Source organism: Mustela nigripes, chromosome 18 (assembly GCF_022355385.1).
Source record: "Mustela nigripes isolate SB6536 chromosome 18, MUSNIG.SB6536, whole genome shotgun sequence".
NCBI classification, from domain to species: domain Eukaryota; kingdom Metazoa; phylum Chordata; class Mammalia; order Carnivora; family Mustelidae; genus Mustela; species Mustela nigripes.
Window position 1 is genome coordinate 12,690,075 of NC_081574.1, and position 9,490 is coordinate 12,699,564.

The following is a 9,490-nucleotide window of genomic DNA, read 5'->3' on the forward strand; positions in this document are numbered from 1 at the left end:
TTTAAGATTTTATTTATTTATTTGACAGAGAGAAACCACAAGTAGACGGAGAGGCAGGCAGAGAGAGAGAGAGGGAAGCAGGCTCCCTGCTGAGCAGAGAGCCTGATGCGGGACTTGATCCCAGGACCCCGAGATCATGACCTGAGCCGAAGGCAGCGGCTTAACCCACTGAGCCACCCAGGCGCCCCATTTGAACACCTTCTATTTATTTCTATTTATGATTATCAGACCAGCATTTTGATACTCACGAGTATCTGAACCTCATCTGAGCAAAGTCCCGTAGTACCCGAGGACTTCTGCCAATAACATAACGGTAAATTGCCTCAATTATGTAGCTCTTCGTCTGCCTAGTGTTTCATGATTTTCAAGTTGTACGTACTAGAAAGGTTCTGTGGATAAAGTATGAGAGGAAAAAAGCATTATGTACATTAGTTGAAATTGGCATCATGTTGCCAAACTATAATAAGCCTTAGGGGACCTCAGTGTTGAAACTACTCAATTGAATGCTGCAATTTCCCATAACAATTTAAAAGGCCTGCAGGCATGCTAAAGTCATAGCTGGGTCTTTCAGTTAACACTCTGTAACATGACCCCAAAGTCTCATTTACATCACAGCAATTAAAATATATTCCGCATTACATGTTTATACTATCTACTGTAGAAGTAACCCAACGAGATGCGGCCATATTCCACAAATCATCATGGAAATCTCTATGTTCCCATCTCTTCTTGCCAACGTGGTATTAACATTGCCTGTGGAGACACAGAGGGTGATGGTGGTTGCCAAGGGGGAAGACGGTGAGGCGAGGGCAAAGGAAGACCATCTAACTGGTGATAACTAGTAGTCATTGCTCCTTGGCGATCCACGTGAAATTATGTTAGTAGGCTCAGTCCGGTTCATAGGTGACAGGTGTCCATTATGCAAAATAATAGAGTAATCAGAGCTAATTGGCTCCCTGCTGGTGGTTAGAAGTAGAGGGACCAAAAAATTAAATGAGTATTAAAATAATATACTTCCCAGTCGCAGAAGTGCTGTCCTTAGTCTGGGACAGAATTCCCCGGGCCCATTTGGGAAGATGTTGGAAAAGAATTTCAGGCCTCACCCGAGGAAGACGTTTTCATAAATGAGAATTCTTTCCTCAGTGTTCCATCCAAGTTAATTTAGAAGTCCTCCTGCCATGTGGATTATAACCATAGTTATTAACTGATATCATAACAGTTTTGTGATGACACGAATCGCACGTTAAATTATTTTAAAGCAAAGCCTCAGTAGCCAAAATTAGATCATATTTTCTCAACAGTGACTGTTGCATTTTCATAATGCCTTTCTTTCCAGAAAACACGGACCAAACTGACCGAGTCCAGATTGTTCCTGTGGTTTAACGTTCATTGAGTAGCCACTGTTTACCAGCTTACCTTGAAAGTGTGGTTTTTCACAATGGTCTAGAACATACCATCAAGGTATGAAACACCATGGCAGGAGTCCAGTTTCCCTGGCTGGCAGGTAGTCAATGAGAAACCAAGGAAACTGAATTTCTCTGTGTGCCTGTTGGAATGCTCTGGCATGCGGTGCCCTTTTGTGGTCAGGAAGAGAGTTGAAAGAATCCTACTTCAGCAGACATCTAAGAAGGCAACAATTTTATCTGCTGCCTAGGTCTGTTTTAACCCTTTGCCTTGGCTGATAGCTTTACCTTCAGTGACAGCATGGAACAAAAAAAGATATTTTTGATTGAGCCACTTAATCCAGAGCTGTTGTGGTAATTATGGCAAGGGGTTTCCTTTCAGCAGACACAGCCCCCCTCATTGGAGACTTTGCCCACCATTGGGTTGAGCAATGTTGGTCGTGCGCTGGACAGCAGACCCTCACTCACCCTCCCTCTGGCAGGTGCCCCGACAGAGGTAGGCCTGGGCCAAGTGTACCTAACTCATTGTTTTATAAACATTATAAACAAGATTTTATAAACATTATAAATTATGCACTTATTTATCTTTGTGATATAGAACATTCTGGAAATCAGAACAGCTGACTAACTGGATACACTTTTCCTCTTTTCACCAGGCTATTTGGCAGCATTTATACAAAGTCCAAATATTTGAGTATATGGTACATATGCATTTTAAGGTATTTAAGTTTAAGGTGTTTAAGGTGAACTTGAGATGTCAAAACATTACATTTCTATGTGAGCCTATACCAAGTCAAGATATATATATATTTACATACCCCGAGAGTGTTGCATTAAAAAATATTTAAGAACAGACAGTAAACACCAGAGAAGAAAAATAGTGAAGAATTGAATCTTCTAGGATAAGTGTATAGACCACTTGCCAGACAGGCTATAAAAATGTTGGTTCTTGGGACACCTGGGTAGCTCAGTTGGTTGGGTGTTCAAATCTTGATTTCAGCTCAGGTCATGATTTCAGGGTCATGAGGTCGAGCCCCACGTAGAACTCCATGCTGGGCCTGGAGCCTTCTTGGGATCCTTTCTCTTTCTCTCTCCATCTGCCCCTCCCCAGCTGCTCTTGCTCTCTCTTAAAATAGAGACTGAGTCCAGACCGGACCCAGCCTCTACAGTATCCATAGCAAGCGAAGAGGGCTTACTTAGTTCTCTGGGCACTCTGGATAGGAGGACTGCACCCAAAGTTACTTTGAACCCCTGAAGCAGTTCTGGAAGTGACCTACCCTCCGAGGGCTTCCTCCCCTTCAAGGAGGAAGTGGACTTTGGGGATCTCTGTCTACATGTCCCTCCTCGCTCCACAGGGAGATGCCAAGTTGCATGAGACCCTCACCTCCAGCACTGAACCAGGATTTCCTGCTCCCCGGGGGTCTGTGAAGAAGGTACCATTTGGCTGGTTTGGTGCTTTTCAGACTGAGATGAAAACTAGCTGCCGGGCAGCAGACAGAAGATATGTTTATTATAGTAATTTTGCCTGTGGGTTACAGAGGCATGAATAACCGCAGTTAGCCTTCATTCTCCAAGTACTTGTGGGTAGTTATCAGGTCTCCACCTAGTTGTTACTAAAATAAACCTCACATAGTTCTTTCAATCCTGAAACTCTTAATCAGCTTCATGGCTCCTCTGGAAAGTTTTCCCAGTGTTCGCCTACTGCTTTCCGCTACCGAGACATAAATATTTGGATAACAATATAGATGGAGTCATTTTGAAATTATCAGTGTGGGAACTATTTTTTTTTCTTTCTCATTGGATGGCATAGAATTTTAAAATAAGCTCACAAAAATCCAAACCCCACATTCCACTCAAACACTTAGCAAAATGCCGTTTTCACGACAGCGAGAGCATCACCCCTTGGTCTCAACTTTGTTGAACGGAGCCCTTACCATGGTCATCCCAGCTTCCTTGGGAAAGCCTCACCGTATTGGCCACTGGACAGTGTTGTGGAATTTAATTATGATAACTGGCTCTTATCAAGCAGACATTATATTATATGCCAATCACAGCGCTAAATGCTTTTAAGACTTTATCTCATTTGATCTTCATAATCCTTTCCTAAGAAAGATAATGTCATCCGCATTTTAGAGAACGAAATACAGGAAACTACATCTCAGAGTTTAAGTAATGTGCCCAAGGTCCTAAGACACGTATGTTGTAAATTGTACCACAAGACTTTAACGCAGATCTGTCTGATCAAAACACCTGCCCTCCCAGTTGTGGCTGTATCGATTTTTTTAGTTGGAACACCCTGGGTAAGAATTTTTTGGTTCACCATCGTATTTCTCTCTCGTTCTCTCTGAGGTCTGTTTTCTTCTACGCAGACTTCAGCGGCAGGCACGCTTCCTCCCATGGTGACAAAAATGTGCATGAGTCCCACGTTTCACCCTCCCACACGAGCGACTCCACAGTTGCTGGTTCTGAGTAGGCGGGGCCGGGAGTTTCAGCGCGTGTCCTTGAGCTAACCTTCCTGGCACGGATCAGGTCACGTGTTCATTCATCATCCAGCCCCTGAGATCCCAGGCAGGCAGGTCCCAGACCCCAGGACGTGGTCTGCTCCACCTGGACCTCCGGAAACCAACCCCCGAGGGGAGCGTTTATGCAGCAAAATAGAAGGCATGCCAAAAAAAAGTCCGTATGGCCACACTGGCTGTGATGTAGGAGAGCCTCCTCCTCTGGGAACTGAACCATGTGGGCTGGGAGACAAGCCAAGGGAATGGTGGCTGAGTCCCCCAAGAAACACATAGTATCACAGGGAGGTATCATTTATTTCTTCCTTAGCTGTCTTTCCTTGAAGACAAGTTTGAAAATGTATGCAATACATTTTATCTTTTCAGGTTGGTCTTGAATCTTCCCCCTTTCTTACTCCTCTGGTGAATTTCATTTGGCGACTACTTTTGCATCCCCAGTACTGTGATCTCTGCGAATTATTTATTTTGGTCTTTTCAACGTGGCAGCCTCCACTGGCTTTCTTAATCCCGGATCTGTTGGCATCCTGACACAGGTTGTCAAACTACTGTCATTTCTCTCTCTCTCTTTCTACTCTGTCCCTCTGTGTTTTTTGTTTTATCTTTTTAAAAATTTGTTTTTGTGATGCTTAAACCCCCTCATCTGTGTGAAGGTTTGGAAGTACCGTCTAATGCTTACAAGTACAGGTCTGGAATTACACCAAAAGGCGTTCAAGTTCCACTCGCCTACGTCCAGCCTCCGTGACCTTGGACAAGTCAATTAATGTATCTGGGCCTTCCTTCTCTCTTATGGAAATAGCTAGCGAGCTTGTTGTGAGGATTAAGGGAGGTCATATATGTAAAACCCCTGGCCTATCTTAAGCATTCGATAAATAATCAAGATTGAAATTAATAATTCATCAAGGAGCTTTTATGTCCACTCTTCAAGAGAGGAATATGCTAAGCACTTAGGAAAATCATATCAGTCTTCATTTCAGAAGCTTGTCCGGTTTTCCATAGCATTGCCAACCGTCACCTGGTCACTAATACCATTTCTGAGTCCCTTTTCTGATATCATGAACCGTAGTTGTTAAGCCATCTAGAAGGTTTGCTTATTTTTCTCTCATATTGACGAAAGGTTTGGATTTGCCATTGATGCTTCTCCGGACTTCCAGTTTGGCAGCCTTTCGGAGAAGTAAATGGAAGACCCAAGTATGAGAACAGCAGCGCCCAGCCCCGCCAGGTGCTGCTTGTCTGACCTGGAATGTTTTACTCATTTCCCACATCTGTCCATCCATTAAATGGATAAATCACACAAACTTGATGGGCTCTTGTTAAAAGTAGAAATACGCTGCATATTTGTCACATAAAAAAGTGTTCTCTACGTGGTGGTTCTTGGTTTTATTGTGGATTTGCCTCTGTCTGGTGTGTCCACGGAGGTGAGTGTGCTCGTAGCACAGCGGTATGACAGTCTGTGACCCAGTTCAATCAGAACAATGCATCGAGTGCTAGCAAGGTTGTCTTTTTGTTGTTGTGGTTGTTGTTTTAACTTAGTGTATACTTGAGGCCATTTGGATAACACAGTATTACCTGCATGATGGGTAAGTGTTTCCTTGATTTTTTCCTCTGAACCAGAAAGGACTGCTGGCCAAGATTTTCAAAGGCCTGGCTCATGCTGAAACACAGATGAATACGGCGGTGGCCTCTATATTCAGAGTTCTGGTTTAAAACATCATAAAAATACTTAAATAGAGATGATGGATATCCAGGTGGGCAGACAAATTGAGAGATATTATTTACACTTTACCCTCAAGGCCTGCAGGGTGGGAAAGCTGCATTTAGCTCAACCGTATTGGATCCTCGTGCCTTTTCCCATGTGTTTGCAGTACGGAGATTACAGTCTTTTCCCTGCCATTACTGGTGCAGTCGTGACCAGAGACCACATAACTGTGTTCAGATATGTTCCTCTTCTATTCCTCTTGTCCATAATTGTTATCAGGAAGAACAGAATCACTTTTAATTTCAAACCATACAAGCGAATTGCTTTATTTATTTTTAAACCATAGGAGAATATTCTTACTTTCCATTCCTGAGTGAATGAGCCTCATTATCCATATTTTTTCTTTTTTGATCATTTCCACTTTCTGTTTCCTTCTCTATATAAATAATTTTAAAAGAATTTTTAATGATTTGATGAGGTTTAAGCCACTTTTCTTATAGCCTAAGGCACTGTTCTATATATTTTCCAATTAGAAATTTCTCGGTATTCACACTTATTCAGTAGCTATTTTAGTACATTATTCCTATTTGCTTCATTTTCTAAGTTTGCACATTTGCTATCCATGATAAAGCATGGAGACTAATTTTCAGTTTTAAAACTGCAACCCTGGGGCGCCTGCCTTCAGCTCAGGTCATGATCCCAGGGGTCTTGGGATCAAGCCCCGCATCGGGCTCTCTGCTCTGCAGGGAGCCTGCTTCCTCCTCTCTCTTTCTCTGCCTGCCTCTCTGCCTACTTGTGGTCTCTGTCTGTCAAATAAATAAACAAAATCTTTAAAAATAAAATAAACCTGCAACCCTCCAATCTATTATTTTTAAAGTAGGCATAAATATATCTTTACTTAGGTGAAAGTGTTCTCAATGTCAAGTTGAAGTGAGTTCCAAGATCAAATATTATATGTATATTGCATAGATACGAGGCACACATATTCATACAAACACATGTACACACACATAGAAAAAGTCTGAAAATGTTAAGGAGGTAGTCATTTGAATGTGTTTTCTTTTGGAGGCCGGCACTTATCTGTATCCTCTGGTTTCCGAATATTACTGGTATTAAGCAGTAATAGGCAGAAAAGGCTTGGGATGGCCAGTGCGCTGGGTCGTGTTGAGGGACGGCCTTCTCTGGGTGTCTCAGAGCTGTCCCTCTCGGCCAGCCGCCCCGGCCAGCAACCTGCCAGTCATTCCCGGCTCCTCCCTCTTCCCCACTTGTTTCCGCCCACCCCACGTCCTGCCCCTACTATTTCTCACATCCGGCCGCTTCTCCACATCTTCACCATCCCTTCCGGTTCTCTAGCCCAAGCTAGCATTCTCTCGCCTGCACTTAGACAAAAATCTGCCACCCAGCTTCCCTGCTTCCGCTCCAGACCTCCCACTTCCAAGTCCTCTACCGTTTGGCCGGAGGGATCTCGCCCCATTGTACATCTGACTGACCAGGTCAGTGCCCCATTTCACACTCTGCAGTGGACGCCGTTTGGGATGCGCTGTGGACAAGGCTGGGCCTGTGTGCTGAGGCTCTGCCCCAGCCAGAAAGTTTCCTCTGGACTCGTGTCTCCCCACTCAAGGGCCCCCAGCCCTCTTGGCCTTTGTCCACCAAGCTCTCCTGAGCCTGCAGGCATGTGTTTGAGCAGGTTCCTCTCTCAGCCAGGCCTCTTACTGCTCTCAACCTCTCACCTGTGACACACATGCTTGTTACCGGGTAAATCCTGTCGGTCCTATGGGCCTCAACCTAAATGTCATTCAAGGTCTTCTTTTGGCTCTCAGTCGCAATCAGACCATACCTTCCGTTCTCTCTCTTTACAACTTGCAATTTTTTTCAGTTTTTCTTATACTTTTAATTGCATATTTATACATGTGATTAATTCTTTAACCTCTCCACCCCCTCTCCATACTCAGATTGAAAGAGGGTAGAGACTGTGTCTTGTTCCTCTCTACATTTCCAGTGAGTCTTGCCATGTTTGACATGTATGATGAGTGAATAAAAAGATGAAAGACCGCCAGTCCTTGTGCACAATTCTATGCCAATGCACATAGATCTGTCCCGTTCTTTTGAATTGCTGCCACATGTTCCTCTAGATGGTTTTGTCTTGCTTTTTCATCCAGTCGGACAATCTCTGCCTTTTAACCAATGTGTGTAGATCATTTATTTTATATTTAACGTGATTGTTGTGACACTTAGGTTTCTCTTTTTCCATCCATTTACTTTTAACCTACTTGTGTCTTTATGTTTAAGAATGTTACTTAGAAGCCGCACATAATTTTATTTAACCAGAATGAAACTCTTTGCGTTGTGTGAGGTGTTTAGACCATTTACATTTAATGTAATCATTGACCTCATTAGATTTAAGTCTGTCAACTTGCTATTTGTATTCATTTTGCCCCATGTGTTCTTTGTTCCTCTTCTCCTACCTCCTTTGGATTAGCCAACTCTCAGTGTCTTTATTTTGGTAGTAGCTTTAGGGTTTCAAGTATACACCTATGCTATAACACAGTATCTCTTGAAGTGATATTTTGCCACCTCACATATAATATAAAGAACTGGGACGTCTGGGTGTCTCAGTTGGTTGAGCTGCTGCCTTCGGCTCAGGTCATGATCCCAGGGTCCTGGGATGGAGTCCCGCATTGGGCTCCTTGCTCAGCAGGGAGCCTGCTTCTTTCACTGCCTCTGCCAGACACTCTGCCTGCTTGTGTGTGCGCTCTCTCTCTCTCTAACTCTCTCTCTCTCTCTCTGACAAATAAATAAATAAAATCTTTAAAAAGAAAAAAAGAGAACTAACAATAGTATACTCTTTCTCCCTGCCTTCCTTTACAGTGCTGTTGCCATATGCTTTACTTACACCTATGTTATAAAATTCACAATAAACTGTTATGATTTTTATGCAATGAGTCTTATATCTTTTAAGAGATTTAAATAATTAAAAAAATATCGTTCATGTAACCACATAGTTGCCACGATCCAGGGCTGTTCATTCCTCTGTGTGGATCCGTATTTCTTTTTTTTTCTTTTTTTTTTTTTTTAAGATTTTATGTATTTATTTGACAGAGAGAGAGATCACAAGTAGGCAGAGAGGCAGGCAGAGAGAGAGGGGGAAGCAGGCTCCCTGCCAAGCAGAGAGCCCGATGTGGGGTTTGATTTCAGGACCCTGAGATCATGACCTGAGCTGAAGGCAGAGGCTTTAACCCACTGAGCCACCCAGGTACGTTCTTTTCCTTCCACCTAGACTGCTTCCTTCACATTCCTTGTAACAAGAGTCTACTTGGGGTCAACTTTTGTACGTTAGAAATGATAGACATTTTTCCTTTATTTTTGAAAGATATTTTCATTGAGTGAAGAATTCTAGAATGACAGTGGTTTTTTTTTTTTTTTTTTTTTTTTTTTTTAGAATTTTAAATTTTTTTTTTTTTTTTTTTTTTTTTCCTCTCAGCATTTTAAAGATATTACTCTACTGTCTTCTCATTCACATTATTTCCAACAGGGAACTCTGTATGTAATGTGCCTCTTTCCTGCATCTGCTTTTAAGACTTTCTCTTTATCACTTTTTTCTTTTTCCATAAACATATATAATTTTGATTACAACCAAATGTCTTGGTATAACTTTCTTTCTGTTTCTTGTGCTTCTTGTGCTTGGTGTTTGCCAAGCCTCTGGGAATCTGTAGGCTTATGTTTATCAAATTTGCTGTTTGCTGAGCTTCTGGGAATCTGTAGGCTTAGTGTTTATCGAATTTGGTGTTTGCTGAGCCTCTGGGAATCTGTAGGCTTAGTGTTTATCGAATTTGGTGTTTGCTGAGCCTCTGGGAATCTGTAGGCTTAGTGTTTAT